Source organism: Corapipo altera, unplaced genomic scaffold, assembly GCF_003945725.1.
Source record: "Corapipo altera isolate COAL_440 unplaced genomic scaffold, ASM394572v1 169, whole genome shotgun sequence".
NCBI classification, from domain to species: Eukaryota; Metazoa; Chordata; class Aves; order Passeriformes; family Pipridae; genus Corapipo; species Corapipo altera.
In genome coordinates this window covers 2,170,868-2,191,354 of record NW_020884946.1, presented here as the reverse complement: position 1 = coordinate 2,191,354, position 20,487 = coordinate 2,170,868, and positions in this window count along the sequence as shown.

Below are 20,487 nucleotides of genomic sequence, written 5' to 3'. Positions count from 1 at the left end.
TTCTAATTACATTCTGCAGGGCTGAGCAGCAACAAGAAAAAGGAAGGGAAAAAGAAAAAAAGGCGGGGGGGGGGGGGGAAGGGAGTGCCATGAGATTTGCCAAAGCTGACTTGACGCACGCTTGCTGCAGCTTCCACTTTGATGTGAATCAGAAACATCCACTGAATGCAAGTGATAGCCCTTGAGGGAGATCTCCCACACAGGGATCCCTGCACCTGTGGGACCGGGAGCAGTGGGGTGGCCGGGATGGGTTTAACAGGGAGTATCCATGGTAGGGGGTCCTCCGCTGCAGGCGGTCACGGCCATTCTCCACAGGCTTCCCACCAAGCCCAGTTCACTCCCACACAAGCCATCTCTGTGGTCTCCTTGCTCTTGATTGAAGAGTGCATTTTGCAAATGAATCCCATCATGGGGCGGTGAAGGAAGAGTTAACCACTTCCTTCCAACAAAAATGAAGAAAAAGGCCACTGTTTCCTGACATTGGGCAAGATGAGCTGAGCAGCAGGGGCTTGCTGGGTGACCCTCACCCATCCTCTTCAAAGAGGGGCAGGGAGAGGTTAGAGCATTGCTGGCCCCAGCACTCTCCTTTTGGCATGTGCCCTTATTTAGAGGACTTTCTTGGCTCAGCATTGTGATTCCAGGTATCCCGTGAAGCCGGGAAAGAGTGGCTTTTAAGTGTGGCCTGTAACGGGGGAAAGAGGGGAGTTAAAGGATGCGGCCCGTCTTCACGCTGGAGGGGAATCTGGTGGCCACATGTATCTGAGTCCTCCGGCTTGATGATGATGATGAAAGATGTCATGCTAGGAAACTCTGGAGATCAGAGCCACGCGGACCACATACCGGCATTTCAACACGAGAACACAGCTCCCAGCGCCTGCCGAACCTCGGAATTTGCACCTTGTAACACTAGGAACGGACATCTGTAGACGAAAGAAAACCCCTTGTGTACACAACGGGTTTTATGGAGCAAGGGGGGGGGGGGTGGTTCTTTCATCCCTCCAGCGCTGCGAGGGCAGCCCCTGCTGCCAACTCTTCCCTTCGGGATGAGAAGTGCAAGTTTAGCAGCGCTCATGTGTGTGTGTGTGTGTGTTTGTGTGTGTGCCTACGTGCATGGGTGCACGCCTGCGTTATTCTGGGATTAGAAATCTTTTCCAGGCTCAACAACAAAGGGTGGCACATGGCAGCTATTGTCCTCGCTCAGCCAGGGTGAAGTCGGGGGAGGTCACAGATGTCCTGACCATATTTAGCTCTCAGAACAGAATTCATTTAGTTTAGATTAATTTTTTTCTTCTTCTTCTTTTCTTCTTTTTTTTTTTTTTCCTCTCTAAGGGAGAAATTTCTGGCTGGCTGGCAGGAATGCAAGTCACAAGTTTCAGGACCAGCAAAGTTGTTACTTATTCTGGAGAAAGTCTCAATAAAAGGGCAGTTTTTTCCAGGGGAAAGACAAGATCCTGATTCTCTCCAGAGCCAGGGTCCTGGCAGTCTGGTTCACTGGTCACCTCTGATAATCAGGGAGCTGTTTCCTACAAAATCAGGAATTTTGGCTGAAATTCCGAGCAAGCACTGCCATCTTCTCCTAACCCTCTCCCCTGCATCCATTAATGTGGGGGACAACACTCCCCTGAGCAATTCCTTCTACCAGCTGTTTGCAAGTCTTCCCCCCTTAATGTAATTAAGAGGGAGGGAAAAAAAAAAAAAAAGGCCCAACCCAGTGACCCTCCTTCTTCTTGCCAGATGAGCTGTTCCTCAGAAACACCTGTCTGGTAAATTAGAGTGGGAATTGTAAACGCCAAGCGCAGCATATTTTCCTTCGCCACTAATATATTGAAGTTGCATATGGTGCCCTGGGGGAAAGGCGATTGTTTCAAGTCAGATTTTCAAATCGTGAGCAAATCCTTGGGAGAGAGATTCGCTGATTTACAGCGGGGTCTTGAGAACATATCACCACCCCATGCTTCCAGGAAGGAAAACCTAGAGCGGGAGCTGAGGGTATTCACCAGGACCAGGACTAGGACCACCTTTCTGGCCAGGCTGGTGCAGAGCACGACAGTATCGTAACCACAGAGACTGGAAGCAGAACTGGAGTGATTTCCAATTAAAACACATGTGAATTTTGACCATTATAAATTAAAAACCAGGAGGGGTCCCCTCTGCATTCAGATATTCAGGATAATGCCAGGGAACTGCTTTAAGCACAAGCAAATTGCCAGCCCTGGTGTGAAGGAAAGAGAAGTAGCAGAGAAACCAAGGGTCACGTGGGGTGGTTTTATGTCCCTTTTTATGCCCCCTTTTTCGTGTTCCCATAAGCAATTAGTCTGATTAACCCCACCACCCCAGAGATGGGAATTCCCACCCAGGAGCTGTGCAGGAGCCCTTAGGATTCACACACATGTGAAGGCAAAGTGACTGAGGCTTTTGTATCGTTCCTGAATAAATGTTAACGCAAATAAAAAGCATTTAGGTAAGTGTTTTGTCGTTTGGTCCCTTCGTGGCTGGAATAAGTGATTGTTTCAGATTTATGCTCCACGTGTTGTTTTTCTTGGCAGATTGTGGAGTGCCGTGGTCTCCCAAGGCTTGCAATTTTAGGGATACTTTCGGATATTTAAAGAGAGCCTTTTGGCTGAAGTCCACACACTGCCTATAGTCACAGATACTAAAACTTCTTTCCAGTGACTGCCACTAATCATGCAACACTTTTGTGCTTAACATCTTGCCCTCGAGTTGACCTGGGGACTAACGGATCCCTATTCCTGCGCGCTGAGGTTGCGGCTTCCCCAAAAAATGGTGTGTGGATGAGTCCAGTGAGGCTGGAACAGCTTGGAAAGTCGCTGCCCTTAACAGGTACTGCCTGCAAGACTTCAATAAAAAGTAATAATTACTCAATAAAAAAAGAAAAATTAAAAAATTTTATAGAAGTGGTTCAATGAAAAAAGAGAAAATACATATATATATTTATATATAATGAGAAAATTATTTTTTTTCTGAGTATGGGACATCAGTGGAGTTCAGCTACTAATTGAAGGGAATAAATGAAAGGTAATATGGAATCATGTCATGGATCATGAATCCTTTAGGGTGGAAAAGACCTCTAAGATCAGTGAGTCCAACCATTAACCCGGCACTGCCAAGTTCAACACTAAAGCATATCCCTAGGTAATAATATAATAATACAAAACGATAATATATTATAATGCATTATAATTATATATAATAATATAATATATAATATATAATATATAATAACATAATAAATAGTAATATAATATATAATAATATACAACATAGTAAAGTAAAAGTAAAGAGGAATAGAGGGAAGGACAGGTATTTTTCCATGTAATTACCAAAACTGGTGCAACAGCTTATTTTTTAAAATTTTTAGGTTTTTATGTCAAGTTCAGGCATTTATAGCCCATTCAAAGGCACCAAAGGGAAGGAGCAAACGTGGATGCTGCTCCCACCTGTCCCTGCCCCCTGGGAATTGGGGCCAGGCCACGCTGCTCCATCTGCTCATTACCAATCCTGCTAATTTTATTCCAGATTATTTATGTTTTTTCATGAGCAACCATTAAATGTTCATTTGTTAAAGGCTTAACACATTCCATTACACCACAAAATTTATATTTGCAACAAAACGATGTCTCAGAGTGATTCAGAATTAAATTAATGTGACACAGACTATTTATCAATATGGCAGCTTGGCTGCTCGGGAACAAGGGATGATTTAGTGGCGTGGATGTGTGCAAACCTATGGGCTCTGCCCTGGTATTTCTCTCATACTGCAGAGGAACTGATAAAATAATCCTCCAAAGTACCTCGACATATGGTTTAGATCATCAAAGAGAAAAATACTTGTAAAAGCACAAAGAAGGAAACCAATAAACATGTACATCTTACCAGTTAACTCCCTCCGTAGGAAATGTAAACCATGAAGGATGGTGGGGTTTGAGTAAAATTCTGTCATTTGTGTATTTTTTTAATTACGGTAACATGCTGGGTCAAATTACAGCGTGTCCACTCAGACAATGGCAGCACAGGAAGGAGGCAGGAGCTGGTGCAGATCAGCAGCTTTACCCTGACTTACACCAGCAAAAGGCTGAGCCCATTTCAGTCACTGCCCCTCTGAACTTAGAATAGAATGGTTTGGGTTGGAAGGCATTTCTTAGGTCATCTAGTCCAAACCTGCGTGGGTTTGTCCCTGTTCCAGGCCTCGCTGGGTTGTTTTTCCTGAAAGAAGAAATTTACGATGCAGTGCTAAGTTTTGCAGCCTTTTTTATTTTTAAATAAGCACGGTGTCCTTGTATAAAAGATTTAATGTTTGTTTTTAGAGAGGAGCAAGGCTAAAATCAACCTGTGTTTTTGCAGATTCACTGCAACATTTATCACACATTTTATCAATTTCCTGCTTTTTCAAGCAAATTGAAAATCTTTGTGTACTTGGGTTTTGCTCTACCATGTACCATATCAACTTGCTATTTTTTTAAGGAAATTGAAAATCTCCATGTATTTGGGATTTGTTCTACCACATACCAGAGTTTAGGCAGTGATACTCTAGCAGACTAAGTGTATTGAGGTTATTTTTTAAAAATATGTACACTTTGGCTCCATTTAGTCAGCAACCTATTTCAAGCATGAAATTAACTAAAAGATAAAACTCCCCTTGCATTTATTTGCACATTCCAGCACCAAATTCAAGCAGTAAATGAAACTAAGTACATCAAGTCACTTGAGACACTACTGTAGCACACCTGAATTAATAATTTCCTAAATTCTCCAAAATAAACTGTATGATTGTCAGACATTTACCAAAGTATCAGACAACATTTATAATACAAATCAGTTCAGGAAAAGATGAGTCTTTCCTCTGGTGGAGTCCTCTTTATTTTCCCATATCTTTTTAGCCACATGGAAATGAATCTCACTTTTGAATTCCCAGCAATGTGTTGGGAGATCTGCTCTGCCACGATGTGTTTCAAATACTTTCTACTCTTTTGAAGCAGTATCTAACATTCTTCATGGGTAAATCAGCCGTTTCCCAATGATTTTCTCTGGATTCTTTTGTATTTTGTCATGTCAAACTTTGCGGTTGCAGAGGTGCAGGAGTTATTTATGGCTTCCTTGAACATCCTCCATTTCCTAGAAGACATTGTCTGTCACCAGGGAAATTTATGAAGCGCATCACCAGCTCCATTTGTGATGATGTCACTCTCTTTAAGGGAATGACTCCTCCACTTATTGTCAATATTTCAAATGGAAAGTACCAAACTTAACCTTAAATGGATTCCACTTGGATTTCTTTCTCATCGATCACATAGATAAGCTCCATCATTTTGTTGTTCCGCAGTCCCAGTTTTGTAAAATAAAGAAATGGGTTTTCTTCCAGCTCTGTTCTGCACATCTCACCCTGAGCGCAGCCAAGAAACCCTTCCTTTGTACCCCTGCATTGCACCCCAAAGCCCAGCACGGATCCAGAATGTGATCCCAGACTTCATGGGGGGACCCCACAACACATTTTAGCCTGAAGAAAAGGAGGTTCAGGGGGGACCTTCTCACTCTCTCCAACTCCCTGACAGGAGAGTGGAGCCAGGTGGGAGTCGGGCTCTGTTCCCAGGGAACAGAGACAGGATGAAGCACCCTCAAGTTGCAACAGGGGAGGTTTGGATTGGATATTAGGGAAAAATTCTTCATGGAAAGGGATGTAAAGCATTGAAACAGACTGCCCAGGGCAGTGTTTGAATCACCATCCCTGGAAGTGTTCAAAAACTGTGTGGATGTGGCAGCTGAAGACGTGATTTAATTGTGAACATGCTGGTGGTGCTGCAATGATGGCTGGACTTGATTGTCTTAAAAGTCTTTTCCAGTCTAAACAATTCTATGATTCTGTCTCTTGTCTGCTCATTTTGCAACAGGTTTAATTTTATCTGGGAACTAAAGATGTTGCTTTTAGATCACCCTTATCTTTGATTTTTGATATCATAGAATCCTGGAATAGTTTAGGTTGTAAGAGTCCTTAAAGCTCATCTCATTCCACCCCCTGCCATGAGCAGGGACACCTTTCATTGTCCCATATTGCTCCAAGCCCTGTCCAGCTTGGCCTGGAACACTTCCAGGGATCCAGGGGCAGCCGCAGCTTCTCTGGGCAACCTGTGCCAGGGCCTCACCACCCTCACAGTAGTGCTGGTAACCATCTGGTCTCTGAAGGAGATGGGAAATTGTCAGGCAATGAAAGGAAATACAACTGACCAAGTTTTTTTAGCAGGAATTTACAGATTTGCCACCAAATCTCCTGAAAAACACAGGTTTTATTTACCCAGAATAACATTTACCAAAAGGCCCCAAAACCGAGGCAGGCCTCGGAGTTTAGCAGCACAGTTTCTACCCTTAACTGATTTCACACCAAAATGAGGAAAATGCATTAGCAGCTGGAAATCCTCCTGACCCAGGAATTTCACCTACAATTAGAGAAAACCAACAACTGTGTTGGCCATCTGCTATTTCTTTTCTGAAGATGATCAAACACTTGAGAAAAATGCTCCTTTTGTGAAGTGTTGTCGGGGGAACAAGTGCAATGACGTGGGTCCGTATTTATCTAGGAAAGCAAATAAACTGCTTGTCCTGCAAAGGGAATTAAATGGAAAACTCCTGAGGGCGCAGATCATGTGTGAAGTCAGCCACAAGGCCGTTTTTTGGGATATTCATGGCCTCAGCGTGTTTCTGTTGTGTTTTTCTTCACCGCACACCTGATGTGAGTAACGTCATTCAAACGCTCTGCAGTCGCCCTCTCCCCAGCCAGGCTGCCACGTCAGGACGTGCACCTTGAAGTCTTTAAAGCCTCAGCCCCCCTTTCATGTTTTAGCTTTCGTTTTGTGCAATAATCTCAGGATGACTTTGTTTTGTAACATGTTTTTCAGAACAAAATTCATGCCCACACTTAACGTGCTGAAGGCCACTGTGCTTTAAGAAAATTGATAGACATTTGCTGGAAGAAAATTTTTTTACCCAAATGCCAGATTTTTCATACATTTTTGCTTTTTAGTTATTTTTTTGATTGCAGATATTTATTTATTCCTTGAGGCTGGCTCTGCTTCCCCCCAGAACTCTTCCCAGTGCCATCTCCTCCCAGCTTCCCTCACCTGCCTGATGTTCCAGACAACCCCAGCTTCAAACAGTGCAGTTGTGCAGCCTTTGTGTTTTCAGTCTGCTGTGGAGGAAGCCCTTGTGATGGTGTCTGAGGTCATTCTGGCTCATGTTTTCCATGAGGTGAAGGGTTTGGGCTTGGGTTTCTACCATTTCAGGTCCCTCCTGCCAAGGAGCTGAGCACCTTCCCTGGGTCAAGGATGGTCGCTCTGCCCTCAGGTTTGGAAAGGGACTGATTTCCTGCAAACACGATCTTTTAACGGTTTTCTTGGAGACCCTGCAGGCATCACATGCTTCCACACCCAAGCAAAAACCAGGAGGCCTTGCCATACAGGCTGTTGATTTGGAGCTCTGCAGAAGGTAGCAAGGGCATGGGATCATCTCTCCAGCTGTCAGGAATTGCTTGAGCAGTGGGTGTCTCTCTACCCACCAGCTGCTCAAGCTCAGGCTGCCTTCATGGGACATCACATCTCCTCAGAGAAGGACCCTACAACCCAAACATGTCCCACCTTGGGGTGCAGTGGGGTGCTGGACTGGGGGATGCCGTGGGCAGCTGGCCAAGGGACACCCTGTGGAACCCCAGCTGTGTCCACACCACGTGGAGGTGAGTCTGGGTGTGTGTCTGGCCAAGCCTGAGGAGCACAGATGAAACCTCTTTCCAATACATAATAAAAGGAGAGTGGAGCCAGCTGGAATATCCTGTACATTAAGTGTGATGACTAACTATAGCAGATGTTGGTGCATTTGTTAAAGTTTCCACCAGAGAAGGAGGGACTGGAATATGAGCATTTGAAAATCAAAGGTAGCCCATGAGGGAGGAGAAACGGGAGATGAAAGGGAACAGGGCTGTGGGGAGGGCCAGGAAGATGAGGGGGGAAACTGTGGTCTGGGATAAGGGGCCAGGGGAAGTTTGCAAGGGCTGGGCAGGGTCTGTGTGTTGGGCTCCTTCCTCCGGAGGGAAGGGCTGTGGAGCCTTCTGCAGCAAGAGGATAAATGGCTCCATTCCCAAGGGTGAAAGAGATGGAAAATCAGACACATGGCTCTGGGTAGACATGGAAAGCAGTGCTCAGGAGCTGTGCACACATCTCCCACCCTGAGCCACCACTGGGGGAAATTCTGAGGTCCCTTATCACACCTTCACCCCAGTTATACTGCACCAGGATGCCAGGAACCAGGAACCTCTCTGGCAAGGCATCTCCTTTGCCTGTTGTGGAATAATCAGTTCTTCCTCCTTAACAAGTATATTCACCTTGGTGTAGTTAAACTATTCAAAAAAGTCACAACTTCTTATTTACAGAAGAAAGGATAAATGCATTTAATTCATTTTATTGCAATACAATGGTAATTACTGTCCTTTCTTGTCAGTACAGTTTTCTGAGGAGTGTCTATCTAGGAAAGCTGATCCTGCTTCTCAAAAACATGATGTGAGATTTCCTGACTGATCTCTCTTTCTGACAAAAAAAAAAAAAAGTTGTAATATTCCTCAAAAAAAGTAAAATCCGTTTTAAAAATGGGTTAGAAAACATATTTTTTGTGGCTTAAACCAGACCTATATTATGCTGTCTTACCTGCTTCATTTTTTCCCCAACACTGTCAAGACTAGATTAGAACATTCTGCTTACAGAAAAAAAAATATATCTTACAGAAAACTCAGTTCCCGGTGAACAAAATTAGCCATACAAAGAAAATCACAATTTTATGGAGATGTTTGCAAACTCTTTATCTTTTCTAATTCTCTCAGTAGCTTGGTGATTTTTAAAAATCCTAAAGAGCATAACCAGCACTTGACTTTCCCCTTCTCTTTCACCGGTCAAATATTGTGCAAGCATAGATCTGTTGACCAATTTTTAAGCAAAATTCAAGGAGGAATCTTATCCCCTAAGAAAATGGAGTAGGAAGCACCCAAAAATAATTTATTAATGTGGCTGCACACCTATCCAAACTGATCTTTCTCCCTTTAATGTTAGAATAATTATAACATGATGTATCAACTGATGTATGAAGCAATTTCCCTCAATATTTAGTAATTGCCTGCTGCGGGTCTGATGTAACAGTTTCTCAGATTTATTCAGCCAAGTGTTTCCCTCCACACAGGGCAGCACATCTCAAAGCTTAAATTCCTTATACAGAAAATTATAAATGGCAATGAGTAGAGAATACATGTAACTGATCTACGTGTTCCTGAAAAAAAAAAAAAAAAAGACCTTCTAGTTATTCCACACAAAATAGTAATTTGTCTGTGTTACATGACACTGCTGGTGCTTATACATGAGTAGTTTCTGCAATACCAAAAACCCCAAATCTCTCAATTTAATTCTTTTTTCTTTTTTAGAAACTAGACAGATCCAGCAGTTTCAGTTATTATGTCACAGTTATCAAAGTTAAAAGGCAAGGTGGTTGTTCAGCTCTGCTTAAGACAAGTTCTTCTTTTAGGCCCAGTGCCCCACACCAATAAAAATATTTTCTCTTTGGATATAATGCAGCAGTGCCTTAGCCTTTCCTTGGCAAATGAGATGAACATCGGGGGAAAAAAGAAAAAGGCATCAGGGTTCAGCTTGGAAAAATGGAATTTCTGGAAGAAAGATTAAAATAAATGAAATATCACTGGTTTGGCCAGCAGCAACTGGGGGAGAATGAAACAAATATTGGAATGACATAAATCCTGAGGAATTACAGCGTTACAAGGAAGGGCTGAAAGTGAAGAAGGTAAAATTTTGGCTGTCTAGCCACAAGAGTTTCCTGGTGCAGATATCCATTAGAGAAGCAGTCTTATGAGGAAATGGTGAAGGATATATAAGGTATGGCATTTATAACTAGACTAAACAAAAACTACACAGCCCTTCCTCCACAGACAAGTGCCCCACAAATCCACCTCTACATCCCATGGATCCCATGCACTGCACGAGCAGCCACGTTCTGCAGGAAGCACAACAAGGAGCAGTGACTTTTATTCTCGAAGCACAGCCCAGCCAAACCTGGGCTTTGAATGATGTTGGGCTCCAGCTCTCGTGGTTTGAGATGCAGAGTCAGTCACAACCAGCCCTGGAGCAAAGTATCCTTGGGCTCAACTCCCTGGTACCAAGCCAGGCTTTGGCAAGAGGTAGAAACCTGCCAATAATAGAGCAAAGGTGACTCCACCCTTGTGGTGCTTCTTGCACCAAAGGTCTTTGATGATGTGTTGGGATGGCCTTGGTTTTGGGCCATGCTGGAAAATGCTGAAAGCCCCAGGGCTTGGGAAAATCTTCTCTCTGTCTTGCAAAGATTTAGATTCTGCTTGGTTTAGGGTCTCATTACACCCCACCACCACCAGGCCTGAAGGTGCTCCAAAAACACATCTGTCATGTGACCTTCCTTTCTCCACTTCCCAGTGGTGTAAGTAGCAGGTCACTGGTCTGACACTATTTGCTCTGGAAGGGTGAAAATGGGACCTTCCCCTGCAATGAAAGGTTAGAAGTCTCCTTAATTCATATTCATCCTTTTTTCTCCCACTATTCAAGGCCTGGAGAAGGATTTATCCAAGGTGACCAATAGAACTGTAAAGTCCTCAGATGAAAAAGGTTTTTGAAAAGATAACCCAACTCCCCATCTTGCAACCCTGGTGCTGGTGGTCTTCTACAAGCCTACTCCTTGTTAAATATACTGTAACAGCTTTTATCGTGCCTCAAAGCCTAAAGTTTCTTCTTGTCCGGAATTTGGAAGTAACTCTCCTCATTTTATCCTGCTTCTTTGAGGTTTTCTTTACTTTAGAAACCGGAGACACACTTGCTGAGCAGGATTAAGCTCTTGGGAGCTATTTTTCCCTTCAGTTTTTCTGGCCTGTATTAAGAAAACTTGGCAAAATGCTGAAGGGCAAAGTGGATGGTTGTGGCCATTTGAGAGTGGGATGCATGTGAGAGGGCTCATGTGAGACTATTTGGATGCCAGGACAGTGTCATCTTCCCAGTCGTTGTGCAAGGCCAGTGACCAAAACTAAAACAGTAGGAAGCACGGAATCATGGAATTGTGAAGGTTGGAAAAGGCCCCGAAGATCACCGAGTCCAACCATCAGCTCAGCACTGCCAAACCCACCACTAAACATGCAAAGCTTCATCATTCAACAGCAGCTTCATTTCCTTTCTGCTTTGTCAATGCGTTTTCCATGAGGGAGAGGAACTCTAACCCCGATAACCAAAACAGATAAGCACATGCATCTCCATTAACCCAGCAGCACAGCAAGGTGGGCTTCACTAATTGTTCACAGCTAAAGGGGGATTTCAGCTTCCAAAATTGTACTTGGACATGAAGCAGAGGAGAATCCAGCTCTCTGTGCCACTGCCAGTTCAGTGTGCAGCAAGAAAAGCCTCACATATCTGCCACACATGTCTCCTGAAAGCGAGGAGAGACAATGGGGCCCATCTATTGTCTTGCAGTTGCTCAGGGTTGTTTTTTTTCCAGCCAGAAAAGAATTGCATTTTGTATGGTGACTCCTCTGCATCCCAAGGGGCAGCAGTGGGAGAAATGTTCTCATTCCTTGAATACTATTGTACTGAGGTTCCCTCTGTAGCATGTACTCATAAGCTGGTGGGACATCTCTCCATGACGCTGGCAATTACACCTCCTTCAAGAATGGATGGGAAAAGATCTGTGCTGCTCATCTCCACAGGAGTATTGTTAAATAAGAGTTAAATACAGACCCAGGCTTACTGGCATCTGGAGGAAACCCTGACGAAAGCTTGCAGACATCAGATGTGTTTCACATTCTCTCTGTGCGACGGGATCCTCAAACAACATCTCTTAAAACTGATGGGGGAACGGCAGAGAGGCAATATTTGGCTGAATCCAGATTCCATGCTCAGGAAAGCTCCTCATGAACTGACTTTTGCAAACCCAGTGTGTTTGTGTGGAGAAAAAGTGTTTGTATTAATGTCTCAAATAAAATGCCAGTGGAAGTTCTGTTCTCTTCAGTCAGCCATGCAAGCTGGAGCTGGTGAGTTTGTCTTGCCTCTTGCTCCTACTCCAAAATGTCCCTTTTTTTGAGATCTCTTGCCACCACTTTAGCAGTAGTCACCAGTACTGGGGATGGTGGTACAAAACATAACCCCCCATCTGGGCTGGTCACCTTCCCAAAACTACTGGAGACCCCATGTGTGATCACTGAATTCCAGTCCTTCCAGGATGGGAAATCCAATGAAGAAAACCATATGCCCCTGTGGACACTGCCCAAGAGACATTTAATCATGTTCTCATAAACATGAAAAACATAGTCCTAAAATTCATGGCTGTCTGAAAATTTGAGTTGGCCTCTCTGAGCTGAGTGGCCACCAGCCTAAAGGTAAATATTGGGATAAGAGTTAATGCCTGTCCCAGGAAGAAGGCTCTGCTGTCAGGATCTCCAGGTGATTTGTTTAATGGGTAACCATTTTGTTTCTTAAAGCTTTCCTGCAGTGTGACAAAGAATTGCCAAGAATTAATGCCAGTGTTTGTCATAGAGGACTCAAAGCAAACTGTTATCATCTCCATTACTGCTGTTGTTAGTGTGATGGCACGATCCCAAAAGTCTGTGCTGACCATCTGGGAAGTCCAGAGTGGTCAAATCATTGAATCACAGAATGGTTTGGGTTTGGAAGAGACCTTAAAGGCCACATATTTTCACCCCTCTGCGATGGGCAGGGACACCTTCCACTAGACCAGGTTGCTCCAAGCCCCGTCCAGTCTGGCCTTGAACACTTCCAGGGATGGGGCATCAACAAATCCTCCAAACTCACCTCTCTAACACCAAGTCTTTCCTCTGTATTTACAAATTATCCCTTGGCTTATGCCACATTGCCCCCACTTCAGGGAGAGGGCAGCATTCCCTGGAGTGCAGAGGGACAGAGCATTTAGCCATTTGCCTTGTTAGAGTGACAAGCCCTTCCCTGGTTTCATTAAGCATCCAAGTTGCTGACATTCCTGTCAAATGCTAAGTGGGGAGCTTTTCAAGAGTGGCAGCTGGGTCAAGATGTGCAGGATTAAGGAGTTAATGCAATTTGGTCCTCGGCAAGGAAATTACTTTTCTGTGGAGAGGTCTCTGGTGTGAGGGAACACTTTGGGTTGTTCCTTCAGAAAGCAGGAGGTGGGCATGGGTGTGTAGGGCAAGCATGGGAAGAGTGTGAGGCAGCTGAAACACAGTCTCCTGTGGCCACAGTGCATCCGCTTCCGAAAAGGAGATATCTGGGCACAGCAGGGGAAAATGAGGCCCTTGGGAGGCAAACACTGGAGTCTATCTGGTCCTCACTCAGTGGATGGAGGGAATTTGGTGAACAGGAAATTAAATAGGCTGGGGAGGCAGATCTCAAGTGGACTGTTCAGCCAGAATATTTGCTTTGGGGTTTTTCCTTTTCTTTTCTGTCTTGACAATACAAATACCTCACAAGAGCAGAGCATTCTTTCTCTCCCTTTCTATCCCTTGTAAGAATAGATTCAGCAAGGACTAGAGATACAGGGGGGGTCAGCTCCCAGCTGACTCTCAGGGATGCAAAAGGTGATGGCAACTCAGGTCTTGGTGGCAGGGAGGTCTTAGATGTGGCACTGAGAGTCCTGGCCAGCAAGATAAACTCATTGCATTGAGTGTCTAAATAGCTGTAGCATGAATAGAAAAGAAGGAAGAACATACCAAATCCCTTTGTTATCCTTGCTTTCTTATGGGAAATACAGGAGAACAGCTCTGATGTCTCCAAAGCCCCAGCTGACTCTCAACTGAGAGATGGGATAAGAGTGAGGAGGTTTGGGTTTTTTCCACCATTCTCTGGACTGGGACCTGGCAGAGCAGATCTTAACAGAAGAGTTTTAAAAGGCTCTAAACCCCAGGATTTGTGCTGCAACAGCAATAAAACCCACTGGGGTATATGTTATAGAGGCAGCTAATGCACACCTCGGGTGGTGAGATGCAGTAGGGCCATTGCTGTGTGGATTAATGTCCCCATAAAACACGTCCCGTTGTGTGACATTGTTGTGAGGAGAATGAAGCAATAACTCTGGGACGCGCTGGGCGAGCACCCGGCCCAGCTCTGTGCCTGCAGATGGATCCCCAGCTTGGGGCTGGAGACTCCCAGGGCTAATACAAAACATTCTTTATAAAGCTGCCCCTCTCCCCCCATGTGAACAGCCCAGCCCCGGGGCCCCTTTCCCACTATTCCTTCCATGCCTGCTCCACCGCCGGCATCTCTGTCTCCTGGGTCCCCAGCTGGGGCTCCACGCATGGCCAGCTCCAGGCAGTCCTTCAGCAGCTGGGTATGTCCCTGGACAAGCCCAGGCGATGGCAAACAACAGGTTTGGCAGGGCTGAGGGTGTAAATAAAAGAGCCTGACTCAGCCAGGGCTGCTGAGCGGCCGCCACAGAGAGCCTTGAAAACTGGAAAGTATTATTTCATGTATTAATAGGCATTTCTGTTACACTCCCCACCAGAGTGTGCGTGTCTCTGATGACAGAAGTGCTTACTGGTGCTAATGAGGCAGAACGGAGAGGAAAAAATGGCCCTGTGGGTCAGGGACTGGCTGGGGAGCCGGGAGATGTGAGCTCAGCTCCTGGCGCTGCCGCCGCCTCCGCCGGTGACCTTCAACGGGCTGTGTGAGCCGGTGCCTCGCGTCCCTCCTTGCCAGCAGTGATGGATGGGGATGCCCTGCCTTTACCTGTGGGTTTCGGGCTCCATAATTAACAAGGGGGAATGACTCCTGTGGATTTGCCCACAAGCTGTGCTTTCTTCCCCCTCGCTTCTCCTGCAAGCGTTTCCAGGACCAATGTTCTCTCCAACTCCCTTCTTTAGTTTTGCATCATCACATTTTTATGTGAAGGGGAGAATGCAAAACACCAAGAGGCAATAAATAAATGGGGGTTGGAACATGGCAGACCCTGTCCCTTGGCCATCCAGGGCTAAAGGCACCCTTTTGATGCTCCCAAATAACACATGCCAGTGGTTCACCCTCCTCTCTCCATCAGTGTATTACAGGGATGCCTTTGCCTTCTAGGTATAGTTTGATAGATGAGACACCAAAATATCCCCTAGAAATACCCATCACCACTTCAGGGCTCCAGACCTGAACTGTGCCCAAGATGTGTCCAAAACATGCCAAGGATCACTGACTCATGCACCTGGAAAGCTGGGAGGGAGTAATTGTTTTTCGGATGGGATCACAGATGCCTGCAGGGGGTTTGTGGGTGTTATTTTAAGGCCTAATCCCAAGGCAACTTTAGAGTCAACAGAAAGCCCATGAGCAGGCTGGGATGAGATACTCCACATTGTTTGGAAAAACAGTGGGCTGGGCTGTGTTTATCCTACAAGCCCTGCTCAGACAGGTGCCAGCAGCACAGGGATACACATCACCTTGGAGAGGGATGCTCCCAGACACTCACTCCAGTCTACACCAGGACTCCAAAAGCTTTTTACTCTCTATCCCTCTGCACCAAACTTCCCTTGGTGGGTGCCAAATTGCGTTGGGACAGAAAACCTCTTTGAGGTGGTACTTTCTATCCACAGGCAAAATTCTGAGGAAGGTTAGAAGTGATGTGTGAAGACTCTTAAAGAACCACAACATGGTTGCTTTGTGTTGACCCACCTTGGTGAGCACCAGAACCACACAAAAAGACGTGAAAGTTTATTCCATAACCACTGGAAATATCCAGAAGCCAGGCTGGCACAGGCAGGCGTGAGGCTCATGTGCTACATCCTGGGAAAGGCAAATAACGTGCTGGCTGCAGTGAGTTTCTACATCTTTAATTTTCTCCCCTTCCTCAGAGTGGCAATGTCTGCTCAGCACATCTTGTGAGCAAAAAGCAGCTGTAGTAGAGCAAAAATAATCTGGAAGGCTGAAACAGGAGAAGAGAGCACAGCTACAGCTCAGCTTTGTGTAAAACCTCATTCCTTACTGGTAGTAAATAAAAATAGTTTTGCCTTTTTTTTTTTTTTTCCCTCCGTGACTCACAGCACAGACATTGCATGGAAAGGGCACTAGAATCAGCAGCCAGGGGAAAAAAAAATAGAGAAATGGAAAAATGATCATCACGGTGCATTTTTCCCATTCCCCTTTCATCTCTTACACCTGTGTTTGACTTCAGCCAACCTTACATAAATCCTTAAAACATCTGTCTAAGTCACTTATGAAATAAGCTGGAATGGCCTCAGCCAGGGTAACAGCTCATTCTGCTGGATATCTGAGTATTCAAACCCAAACAGGGCTGTGGAGTTTGCCAAGGCAGGCGGGCAGCGGGCGCTTCCCATCAAACCCTGCTCATTCAGAGTGTTACACGCTGTTTGTGCCAGGACTTCTGCAGGCACTGCCTTATGAAAGACCCTATTTATAGCTGTGAACTTCAGACGGAGGCAGCGGAAGTTTGCTCGAGGGTAGCGCCTGACCCTCATAAAATCACACCCTGCGGAGGATCCTTTTGCAGTCTGAATGTGCCCTACTGGGGAGGAGCCATGGGGTGGGCAAACAGGAGCCTGGGATAGTCTTGGAAAGATGCAACCCTGCCCAGGAGGGTGGAGTATTAGTGCCAGTGGTCACATCCCCCAAATGGCAGAGGGTGGGATGGATGTGGCCCTCGCCTACCTGAGGTCAGAGTGTGTGGTTGTGACCACAGTGAGGACTTTGTGCTGATACAAGGCAGGGTTGTGCTGTTGCTCTTCCACTTCTGTGTTTCAGTGGTGATTATTTCACAGAATCACAGAATCATGAAGGTTGGAAAAGATCTCCAAGACCATCAAGTCCAACCTGTGCCTGTTCCCCACCTTGTCCCCAAGCCCAGAGCACTGAGTGCCATGTCCAGTTGTTCCTTGGACACCTCCAGGGATGGGGACTCCACCACTGCCCTGCACAGCCCCTTCTAAAATTTAACAACCCTTTCTGTGAAGAAATTCTTCCTGGTGTCCAACCAGGTGCAACTTGAGGCTTTTCCTCTTGTCCTGTCCCTTGTTCCCTGGGAGCAGAGCCCGACCCCCTCCTGGCTCCATCCTCCTGTCAGGGAGTTGCAGAGCCAGAAGGCCCTCCCCGAGCCTCCTTTTCTCCAGGCTGAGGCCCCCCAGCTCCCTCAGCCACTCTTGGTGCTCCAGCCCCTTCCCCAGCTCCATTCCCTTCTCTGGACTTGCTCCAGCACCTCGACATCTTCCTTGTCATTAAGGGCCCAGAACTGGATGCGGGATTCGCGGTGAGGCCTTTCCAGTGTCCAGCACAGGGGGCAGTCACTGCTCTGATCCTGCTGATCACAATATTCTTGATAAAGGCCAGAAGTGATACAGATGACTCATGTGACTGTATCTGAAGACCTTTTTGCAGACACAGCTCTGCTGCCTGGAGAAACTCATTCCACCTGAAAAGATGATTACGTTCCATTCCACACTCATTGACTCCACTGAGTCAGTCTCCACAGTGGAAGACAAGAAGTAACACGATGGTTTGATTTAAGGTTCTGTGACTTGACTGACCTTTTGGGCTCTTTGCACTGAGAGAAATTCTGTTCTGGCATGGAGATTGCTCTGCAACTGATCTGGCTCCATGACAGTGTCTGAGGGTGTCACAGTCTACCCTGGGGCAGATTTTATATCAAAATACATTGAAATCTGCTGCTGAGCAAGGTTAGTCCTTGGCTTGTGGGTCAGAGGGACCACGGGTAGAGATCACATTCTGCATGAGAAGAGAGGCTCCTGGGTATGCCACCCACTTTGGGACCTTGGTAAATGCCAACCTGCCTCCTCCAGTGCCCCTGCGTTGTATGGCCCATGTGCAGCTCTGGCCCTGCTGCTTTGCACAAGCACAGGCCCCCCAAAAGCTTAGACCCCCTTCCAGCTGAGCAAAAAGAATGAAGACCAGCAGCTGCCAAGCTGAGATCTATGGCTTTTCTTGATTTACTGGTGAGTTTAGAAGGAACTGTAAGATTTTTCTTTCAGGGGCAAAATATATTTTTCCCTTGACAAAAGTCAGAACTTGCAAAAAGGATTTGTTTAAACACATCTGATAAAACTCTGCCTTGGGTTGTGATCAAGGCAGGTCAACTTCTGCGTTGGGTTTATCTCGGCTCATGACTTTGAGCTGTCTGCTTGCCTCTGAATTGGTTTCTGTTTCTGCAAAAGGACCTGCTGTTCACCAGTATTTATTGGATGTTTGTCATGTGGGTTTTGCTGACCTCTTCACTTTATTGTGTGTATTTACACTAACAATACTTCAAAATCTGAGGATGTTTCTCTTCCCAGTCAAGATACTTTCCTGACCCACAGTCCTAACACGTGAGCACCTCACACGTGTTAACTATCAGCACAACAGCTCCATAAAACTTTAGGATTCTTATTCCAGAAATCAGAAATTAGGAAGAATTCAAATTGTTTCCTTGATGTCAAGAAGAAAAAGCTGCCAGCCAGGAGCTGAGGGTCAATGTGTGCTATCCAAAAGACCTTTAGCAAACAAGAGGAGCTGCAACATGAAGCACTGATGGAAGGTACATAGAATGGTGTGGATTGGAAGAGACCTTAAAGATCATCTTGCTCCAACTTGAACACCTTCCAGTAGACCAGGTTGCTCCAAGCCCCATCCAATCTGGCCTTGAACACTTCCAGGGATGGGGCAGCCACAGCTTCTCTGGGCGACCTGTACCAGAGCCTCACCACCCTCACAGTCAATAATGTCATCCTAATATTTCATCTTACCCTGCCCTCTGTCAGTTAAAGCCCCTCGTTCTGTCATCCCATACCCCTGAAGTTTGAGTATTCCTGTGTGTCTTCCTCAGGACTGGGATTTCCAAAGCTTTGGAAATACCACAGTGGAAGGTGAGGTGGGGATCAGAGTCTGCGGGCAGTGAGTTTGATTACTGATAAGGTCAACCCAAGCTCAGGCTTTGCTGATACAGCCCATAAATCTTTTGTACTCCCTTCTTAAGTCCACATTGTCTGCCCCGTGTGTCCTTGTAGAGGAGGTGATTTAGTACTGTGTGTGTTCTCTCGAGGGGGAAGACTCCACTCAGGTCTCCAGTGCTCCCAGACAAGTAGGAGAGCTGGGCTGTACCAACAATGGATTCTTCTGCCTCATTTTTACTGGCAGGATGTTTCCCTTTGCAGAAGATTGGCACGTAAAGGCCACATTCCCTGGGTGGGCAGAGCTTCTAGGAGTCTGACTATTAGGAAAACACACAAAGTCTGAGTGTCCTGATTCCTTGCACGCAGTGAAGAACAAAAGCACTTTGGCCCAAAACTACCCAAAATCACTTGAACTCATGTGCCTACAGGGACCCGAGAAAACAGCTTGGAGAGGGGGTGGGGGTAACCCAGATGTTAGGAAAATATTAGATATTAGGAAAAGGTTCTTCTCCCATAGGGTGGTTGGGCACTGGAACAGGCTCCCCAGGGAAGTGGTCACAAGCCCAGCGCTGACAGAGCTAAGAAGCATTTGGACAATGTCCCTGTAATCATTGTCACAGTCACCTGAGATGCAGTAAGTGTGATTTTGTGGTGTTCAAAGGAGGATCAAAGTGTGTCGAATAAAGTCAAACAGCAGCTGATCCTGCATGCTACACAGATGAAATGAAGGGAAGGAACAGCTATGGGATTGCATTCAAACACCTACACAACACTAAATGGGACTTGGAATGGCAAAAACACCGGACTGAATAGTTATTCCTTGAGTGTGGCTGCTCCTGCAGGAGCATGTGGAGAGGCCTGGATGATCAGAAAGAGTACAAACCTTCAATGTTGAGTAAGAAGTTGCAGGACCAATATGGAAATCAGACCTTTTTGGGGTTTGGTTTTTCGGCTTTTTTTTTTTTTTTTTAGAAATCTGTAAATAGACTAAAAAGGGGAATAATGTCACTGTGTAACACTAGCTGTTCCAGCTTTTCTGAGAACTCCCTGGTCTTCTTGTTTTCCCAAGCATGGTGTTTCCAGTCACTTATCCATACTGTACTCCTAAGAAGGATGTTGCATTCCTGGGAGATGAGATCACTCCAGGACTGGTCTAAGGGAAAGGACTTTGTAGCCAAAGGATGCAGAACTTCTGAGATGTTTTGCTCTCAAGTCCTGGGGCAACCCGAGGTGAGTCACCACATCCTTCAGGGCCTTGCCTTTCCTTAGTGGAGCAGAGATAGACTTTCTTTGGTTTCTCTAAGTTTTTTTCTCCTTTTTTTTTTTTTTTTCTGCATTGTGCACAATGGAGAGCTGGGAACACAGTAAATAAAAGAACGAAACAAGAAACCCATTAAGGAGAGAAAGGGAAATCTAGCAAGTACGACCTTGGGCACACACTGGACTGAAGATTTTCAAATTGGCATCACTATCAAAAGAAGTAACAGTAACAAAAGCTCAGATTTTTAATTAATTCTTTTGCTCTTGAGTTAGCTGGAACTGCTGGAATGGACAGG